Here is a 9,403-nt window from a genome sequence, read left to right as displayed (position 1 = left end):
CTAGCCATCTCTTCCCTGAAGAGAGTCGGTGACCTGCAGGCCCTGTCAGTGGCCCCATCATGTCTCGAGTTTGCGCTTGGTATGGCGAGAGCTTTTCTGTACCTCAGGCGTCCCAAAGGTGCCCTCTGTTGTTCCACAGCCAGTCGTTCTACAGGCATTCTGTCCTCCTCCTTTTCGTGACACTGACCAGGAAAAGCTTAATTGTGTGTGTCCAGTGCGAGCACAGAGCTGCCCTGTGGAGGAAGTCGGACCAGTTATTTGTATGTTACGGTCCTTATAAGAAGGGTCTTGCTACGAACAAGCAGACCCTCAGCAGGTGGATAGTGGATGCTAACACTACTTCATACGAGTCGTTTGGTCTCCCCTCGCCACTGGGGGTCAGGGCACATTCCACTAGTGGTATGGCAGCCTCCAAGGCCTTTTCATCCGGTGTATCGATGCACGATATTTGCAATGCTGCGGTATGGTCCACCCCTCTGACCTTCGTCAGGTTCTATAGCCTTGACCTTGATGCCACTCCTGGCTCCTCAGTTCTCTCAGCCTAGCTGTGCCGTTCCACACTGGGCAGGGATTTGTCAGTATGGTGGTGTGGGCATACACGTTCCCGTAGCGTTCTCCGATGCAGCGTGAGTTCCTGAAGGGCAATGAAAGAAGCTGTTTTGTTGTTCAGTGCAAACTGGAAAATAAAAAAAGTATTTACTAAAATATATACTATCAGATATTGCTCACAGAATGAAGAAAAAATACATAAGCTCTAGAACTTTGCTTGCTAGCTGACAAGTTACGTTAGCTTGCTAGCTAAAGTTAGCTACTTTTTTCTATGGACAAATGACATTTTTAAAGGGGCTTTATGTAAAACTAGAGAAAATTGTAGCTCTCCAAACAGGAAAAAAAAAATAGGTCCTTGTACTGCAGGTGCGTAGAGCCAGTAGGATACTTGAAAATGAACAAGAGGGTGGCTAACGGTTAGCCACCCTCTTGTTCATTTTAAAGGGGCTTTATGAAAGATTTTTCAAGCATGAATCGCTTTTTATTGTCAATGTGTGAACAGCATGTCACAAATCTTAAAAAAACGAGATGAAGCCTATGGAGTGTGTGCAAGGGCATGAGCAATGGTTAATAAGTTTAACAAGTTGCTGGCCACAGCTCACTTATTAGTTTGTTATTAGCCACTGGTGTCGCTAATAACAAGGGTTTCTGAATTCTATATAGAGCCCTTTAACAGCTAAATATCAGCATTTTTAGGGGTTAATCTTTACTGTTGACAGTGAAATAGCTTGAACCTCTTGAGTAGGACTAGGCGGTATGTCAATACAGTTTGCAGGACTGCTTAAAATTGGAAGAAATATGGATCAATTTATTGGATATATTGTCTAGTGTTAGGGTTAAAGAATGGCACTGTCTCTTGTACTTCAAATTATTGCTTGTAAATATTGTTTGTATTTTTGTATTTTCAAATTACAAATTACTTGTATTTTAATTAAATACATTTCTCACACCAGTATTTTGTATTTTAATTAGATACATTTGATGAGCAAGTATTTGTAATTTGAAACAAAATACTTTTGATGTATTTGTGCCTATCTCTGTTGATTAGCTGGTTCAGGGGTTTTTAATTGGGGCTGGAGCTAAACTCTGCAGGACAGTGGCCCTCCAGAATTGAGTCTGTACACCCCTGTACTAGAGCATGTGCACACACATGAGCACTTTTAAAAAGCAAGCTTTAGTTCTCTTAACAAACTAAAATATATAGTATGATTTTGTACTGTGTATGTATGGAATTAAATATTTTGATTGTACTACATGTTAATTTGCTAATTTTGTTCAAGTGCATGGTTTATTTAAGTCCATTTGCCATACTAACAAGAAACTATGCTTCTAACCACAGGTTGAGAGTTGTACTTCCAACCACACAACTTTGCAATGATGTTTTTGCGAACTATAGATTCAGGAAACACAAAATCATTGAACTATGGTGATAACGTAGGAACTTGCAACCACAGTTGGCTAATTATGCTTTTGAGAAATGCACACCACAGCAACTGCTGTGTTTACTGTGTTTACAATGGACTCCTTCTGAGTCATAATTAATTTTTCCGTCATTGAAGCACTTATGAATGGCTAGATTTGAGCAGCTATACTTATTTCTTAAGTAAAAGTCATTTGGCTCCTAAATGTTTATTTTTTGACGATCTTGTCATTTATTTTCTGTCTGGAGCTCTGGATCTCACTTTCTTTGCTTGTTGTAATGCATGGCAGAGCGGGGAACTGACACATATCCTTTTACGTTAAAAGTCACTTTGGTCAGGGTGACTTTAATCTCCCACAGAAAGAATCCACAAAACACACATCATTACATTGCATCGTCTTGCTTCAAGGTAAAACGTTTATCCTTTTTTTTCACAAAAAATAAACTCTTCTTCAAATGTCCCAGGAATGAATGTCCTTTGCCATGAAGATCTGATGAGCTTTTAAGGGTATTTTATCAAATACATTGAATATGCCGTTACATTTATGTAACTGAAAGACAAGAGCAGCTATACTTATTTCTTAAGTAAAAGTCATTTGGCTCCTAAATGTTTATTTTTTGACGATCTTGTCATTTATTTTCTGTCTGGAGCTCTGGATCTCACTTTCTTTGCTTGTTGTAATGCATGGCAGAGCGGGGGACAGACACATATCCTTTTACGTTAAAAGTCACTTTGGTCAGGGTGACTTTAATCTCCCACAGAAAGAATCCACAAAACACACATCATTACATTGCATCGTCTTGCTTCAAGGTAAAACGTTTATCCTTTTTTTTCACAAAAAATAAAATCTTCTTCAAATGTCTGCCTTTCCCCCAGGAATGAATGTCCTTTGCCATGAAGATCTGATGAGCTTTTAAGGGTATTTTATCAAATACATTGAATATGCCGTTACATTTATGTAACTGAAAGACAATCAAACGTGAAAAAACAAGTTGTATGGATGATCTCTGTTCCCTGCCCACATATCAAAGTCCCTGTCTTCTAATCAGTGGGACAGATGTAGGATTCTGCTGTCTGTGATGTAGATTGGCATGCAGCAAAAGCGTGAGGCACATATCCTTTTTACTGACTCGCCTTATTGGCATTCAGCGTCATTGTTCTCCCATTTCAACGCTTTGCTGTTTCCATGGCAACCCGAGGCGTAATCAGAAGCAGCCAGTTAAAGATGTGCCTCTATCACAGATAGCGGCATCAGTTCCCGATAAAAAAGAGAGCTGAGATAAAACGTCCTACATATGTGCCTTAAGAGAGAATCTCAAGTCCTATAATATATCACAACTCCTGAGAGGAACAGAACACACTGGCCTTTACACACCAACTTTAGTGTGCTGCTCTACTTAGTGTGTCTTTTAGCAGCATTATGTAATACATATAGTGGACACTACCTTCTAATTAATGGGTTTGGATATTTTAATTATACCTACCATCAGGTGCATAAAATCAAGCATACAGCAAAGCAGATTGTCTAGAACAGGGGTGTCAAAATCAATTCTTGGAGGGCCACAACCCTGCAGAGTTTAGATTAAACCCTGTACTTAAACACACCTGATCAAACTAAACAAGTCCTTCAGGCTTATTTGAAAACTACATAATATGTGTGTTGGAGCAGGGTTGGAACAAAACTCTGCAGGGCTCCGGCCCTCCGGTAATTGAGTTTAACAACCTTGGTCTAGAGCAAACATATTTGGTAGAACACCAACCTTTTATGTTGCAGAAGAACCTAACAAGCTTGTAGAAAGGAAACCTGTCTTTGGAAACCACTGCCCAAGATCAGTGAAGTTTTCCATGTTCCAACTTCCAACGTCTACTGCAGGGATTCCCAAACTTATTTAGTCACATACACTATGTTAAAAAGTTTAAGGTTGGACAGATTTTTTAAATTAATACTTTGGCACAAATTTTAAATAAATGCAGTTTTTTCTACACTCATGTCTGTAGTAATGGCTGCTGAAAATTCAGCTTTTCCATTACAGGAATAAATTGAATTTTAGAAACTAGCTATTTTAAATTGCAATAATATTTGAAATGCAGCCCTGGTTAAAAAAAACTAAAACAAACAAAACATTAAATTAATTACTTTTCATTAAATTATTACTTTTCAACGGCAGTATACTGTGTATATACTGTCATTACTATCAAAATCATTCAATCAATATTTGCCAGCAAAAATTACCCAACAAGGCAGAGTTAATACTGAAATAAAAACAAAAAATGGGCAAAGTTTGTCCTTTCCTGGGTATGTTATTTTCTTCATACACAAGAGATTAAGTTTTCTTGAAGGACATTTTACCCTTTCTATGGTAGGACATTTTAAAGATGATTTACAGCTTCTAAGATTGAAAACAAGACATGCAAGGTGTCATTTTAAATTATTTTGTGGCCAAGTACCGATAAGGTAAGAGACTTTAAAATTAATTTTGTTGATGTAGATGAGACCTTTCCTTTAGCTTTAAAAACCCTGTCAAAGTATCAAAACTTTCATTGCACCATGTCAGTTACTTCAGTCATTGATTGATTCCTCAAAGGTGAACAGTTCCAGGCACATCTCCGTATATGACAAAGCCACTTTTTTTACCTCAGTCTGACTGACATTTTCAACTGCTTTGATTCTTTTCATTTTAATGCATTTCGCCCTGTTGCATCATCAAGATTCAAGCACTGATAAATGAATAATTATGTTAAAATTGTCAAAAATGTCACCAGCAGTTTTTGTGAGAGTATGCGTGTAATGACATTAAAAGGTATTTGCTATAACTTGTTTTCAGGACATGTTGTGAAAGTCAGGTTATATGTACAGTGTCTGGACAGTCAAGTGTTGTCCAGTTCCATAAGTACCCTCAAAGGGATAGCAGCACCACACGCATGCATCGTGGTACTCTCATGAATGGCGGCAGAGACTGACTGGGAAGAGAATAAATTGTTGAATAAACTTGTTATTTTTGTACTCTTTGCTCACAAAAAGTATTCTTGTAGCTTCATAACATTACGGTTGAACCACTGGTGTCACATGGACTATTTTAACGACGTCCTTACTACCTTTCTGGGCCATAAAACGTTTCAGTTGCGTTGCTGTCTATGCAGGGTCAGAAAGCTCTCGGATTTTCAAAAATATCTTAATTTGTGTTCCAATGATGAACGAAGATCTTGCGAGTTTGGAACGACATGAGAGTGAGTAATTAATGACAAAATTTTCATTTTTGGGTGAACTAACCCTTTAACCTCTCTCCATACTCATATTCCCACTACTGTCACAGTGCTACACTTGAGCTTCACTGTGCCAGGTACACTATGTAAGCCAGTGTATCATCAGATTTTGAGCAAGAACAGTTTTTCTCTACAGAAAAAAACTGCTTTCTACCTTCAAACAAGACTTGTCATCTTCTTCGAACACGATTATAACCAATAGCAACCGTATAATGGCAATTCCCTCAAAAATGATTTTCTGTGGTGCTAATAAGCCTGCAACTAGCATGCAATGGTTTGCAGTAAACACATTTGCTCTTTATTGAAAAGGGGATGGACTGGAGGTAGTAAATGCAAAATGTTCACAAAATTTCACCTTACTGCCGCCCTTCTTTTCTCAACTGTTTCCAAACAGGTTTAACAAAACAAATTGGAGGGTAGGATGGGGAGCGTTCCTCGCTAAATTAAACACATAGCACTTATCGCAAACAGTGCGTCGAGCAAAACACAAGGAAGAGATGTGCACACGCTCAACTGACAATAACTGCCTACAGACTGCCGCCGCTTCGTTGACTTCAAAAACACCCGCCACTTATTTACTGGGCCTGGAAAAACCGAACGCCCCTCCTGAAGTTAATCAGTACCGCGGTCCGTTGGGAGATCACCTTCCCTCCCTTACCGGCTCCCGTCTCCATAAATTTAATGAGGCCACTGCATTTAGTTTCATGGAAGGCTAATTCTGTTTGTTTAGAATGGCATGCGCCGTAACGTTGACCGGGATGCTTAATTAGCGCTATTATGAAATCTTGTTTACAAATGAGCTGAGTAATCCCTGTGACAGCATGCTAAGTTGTGCTTCTCCTTTTCCCCGGTGCCTAAACTAGAGCACCAAGGCAGAAAGAAAAGAGCACAGGAAGAGGTTAGCAGCTAGTGGTTCTCCTCTAAATTCTATAATGGCTATACACTTTCAGCAGATAACAACTGAAATGAATAGATCAAGGTCCACACAGCTGTGCCTCCTGCAGAACTCAAAATGTTTCACATTTCTTTATCTAATGAAAATGAGAGCTGCATATACATAGTGCACAAATATGCATGCAAAATACGTTTTAGATGTCATCCTTGGGCTGAAAGGGATCTCTTGTACAGCTTGTATATCTCTAGAGTATTCGATGTACAGTAAACATCTGTCTGCAAGAGAGAAGGATGATTAGTGTTTACATGATTACATTCAAAACCATCAAAACTCATACGAATGTGTCCATCGCAGCACTTCTAAATTGTTTATAATGCTATCACAGGAACTTGGGAAATTACATTTGGGTACATTCACATTTATATGTTGATAGCAGACATTTTCTCACCAAAGCAATGCACAAATCATGTGAATTGCAGTTGCATATACAGGGAGCTTAGAAATAGGTTAAAAATGGATGAGGCTTTTAATGAAGGTGTGAAGGTGAATACACTTTTTTCAGGGTATGGAACATTGTCAGCGACAAACAATTAAAATTATAGCTGATAAAGTTTGATCACCTAGGCAAGATGCAGCATGATAGGGGTGGCAAGTTTATGATGTTGTGAAGGAGAAGCTGGTAGTCTCACTGTGAAATGACGCTCTGTTTATGCTTTATCAAAAGCTGTGTTCATTTAATTCATGCTATGACATAAACAAATTGCCTTCTGTGACCCTGAAGACATTATGTCTGCTTCTGTTTAGACCACTATGAAAAATGAACTTTAGTATGTTTTTGTCGACATTCACTGAAACATACCGGCCATTTGTGTGCAGAAATTAAACATAAACCACATTTATAGAGTGTTAAGTCACTTCAAAAAATGATCTAGCCAACCAGTAAATTTGGTGTTACTTAACAACAAAGATACATATTTTTAACTAACCTTCCTGTTTACTTGTTCGTAAAAAGCTTTACATAAAACAGTAAGCTAATTATAAGGTAATAAACAGTGGGTCCATGGAATGTTGAGGTCAAAATTGACTTCACACTTAAACACAGATGCAATGGTAAGGTGTTACCTCACAAACTGCACATACAAAATTAAACACTGCCCTGAAAAAAAAATAGCTCACCAGATTGCCAACTCACATACTGAAGAGTTATGATCACACCATCCACCAACCAACTGTAAAACTAGTGTTAATAGGCAAGACTTAAAAACTTTGGCATTTTTATAAAAGTTATAATTAGCAGAGTTTACCTCAGAACAAAATAATAAAATACAAAAATGGATAAACATACAGTATACTCACGTAAAACGATATATACTGCATATATATAGCTGCATATTGGCAATGCTGTAAATATACACTATAGCAAATCTGTTTGAAAACTGCTTGATATTTTCCCAAAACCCAGCACTAATCTGCTAAACACCACTATAAAACATTAATAAATTCAAGGAATGCTAAACATTAACATCGTGATTTTGTGAATAGTGCTATAAAAAATTGACTTGACAGTCTTCATTCCAAAACATCTGACCTTTGAATGTCATGATTGACCAATGAGAATAAAGTGTTCAAGAGAGGCGTGGAATAATACTTTAAACTCTTCAGTCAGTCTCACAGCCTGTGATGTGGCAATATATTATTCATTAAAGATGCCTACTTGGATATACACAGAAAAATTAATGTGTCTTGTTCACAGAGGCACCTGTCACCAGAGGGGGGAGTTCCTATTACAGGAGCATTCTGCGTTTTAAAGCCTGTGTGATGACATTTGGTGAATTATTTAAACATGCATGCGTGATTTTGTGAATAGTGCTATAAAAAATTGACTTGACAGTCTTCATTCCAAAACATCTGACCTTTGAATGTCATGATTGACCAATGAGAATAAAGTGTTCAAGAGAGGCGTGGAATAATACTTTAAACTCTTCAGTCAGTCTCACAGCCTGTGATGTGGCAATATATTATTCATTAAAGATGCCTACTTGGATATACACAGAAAAATACATGTGTCTTGTTCACAGAGGAACCTGTCACCAGAGGGGGGAGTTCCTATTACAGGAGCATTCTGCGTTTTAAAGCCTGTGTGATGATATTTGGTGAATTATTTAAACATGCATGGCAGGTGTCTGCTGAACGAGTCAAATGCTATATAAGCACGTTTTATTTTGATTTCTTATTTTCTTGCCAACTCAAGTCTGCCTCCTCTTTCTCTTTTCGTGTTGCTTGTTTTACTGTTTCAGCCTGTCAAATGATCTTTTTTTCTCTTCTCTATGATTGCTATACCCCAAAGCAATATTAGAGATGCTTCAAATGCAATTCAGAGCATGAGGCCCATTATTTTCATGTGTACACACCACCGTGAGGGGAAAATTAGCTTTTTATTTGGTCTCTATACAGCAATCGTTCCATTTCTCAGCTTGAAGCATTTAGACATACCATCATCCTATGTTTCCTTCTCCTCTTACAGTGACACTCAGATGTAATCCCCTTGTGAAGAATGTCAAAGGAAGTACGGTCTCTCCTCCTCTGTGACTCAAGAGTCTTTTAATACCATTCCAGGAGCTTTTGATCTGACTTGTGACCTGCAAACAACAACTTCCTGTGTAAGATTATACCTTTTACCTTGCAATCGCATCATCACAAGGGCAAATTACCGACTGCACATTTTATTTTACTTTATTTTTTTGTCTCGTCCATACTTTGCTTGGATAGTCATCATATGAACAAGCCACCTAGCCATGTCATGATTAGAAAAGGCTATGTGGTTTCATTACCGTGATAAATAAAGGTCACCCCACTGTGCTGTGTAGAGAAACGACAGCTTCCTCCAGCCATCTGGAGTTTACTGTTCCCATCATAAACTGCTGTAATTGGTGAGACACAACACAATTTTCATATTCGTCCCTGAAGCACAATGACTTTTGTGAAGCGCATGAGACCATCAAGAAACACATGGCACTGAACTTAGCCCATTTGTATGATACATAAGAGGTGAAAATTGTTAACTAAAAGATATCACCATCTATTTTATATAGGGATGCACGATATTGAATTTTTGCCGATATCCGATATGCCGATATTTTTCAACTCATTTTGGCCGATACCGATACCGATATATTTCCTTTTGTTTGGAAACCACACCAAGTCTCTCCTGTGCAGAAATTCTAAGAAAAATATTTTGGTTAGTTTTTAACAAGAACTTATTTGTTAGAATTAA

The sequence above is a fragment of the Sinocyclocheilus rhinocerous genome, unplaced genomic scaffold, assembly GCF_001515625.1.
Source record: "Sinocyclocheilus rhinocerous isolate Xijiao unplaced genomic scaffold, SAMN03320098_v1.1 scaffold1085, whole genome shotgun sequence".
NCBI lineage: Eukaryota > Metazoa > Chordata > Actinopteri > Cypriniformes > Cyprinidae > Sinocyclocheilus > Sinocyclocheilus rhinocerous.
This window is presented reverse-complemented; position numbering follows the sequence as displayed.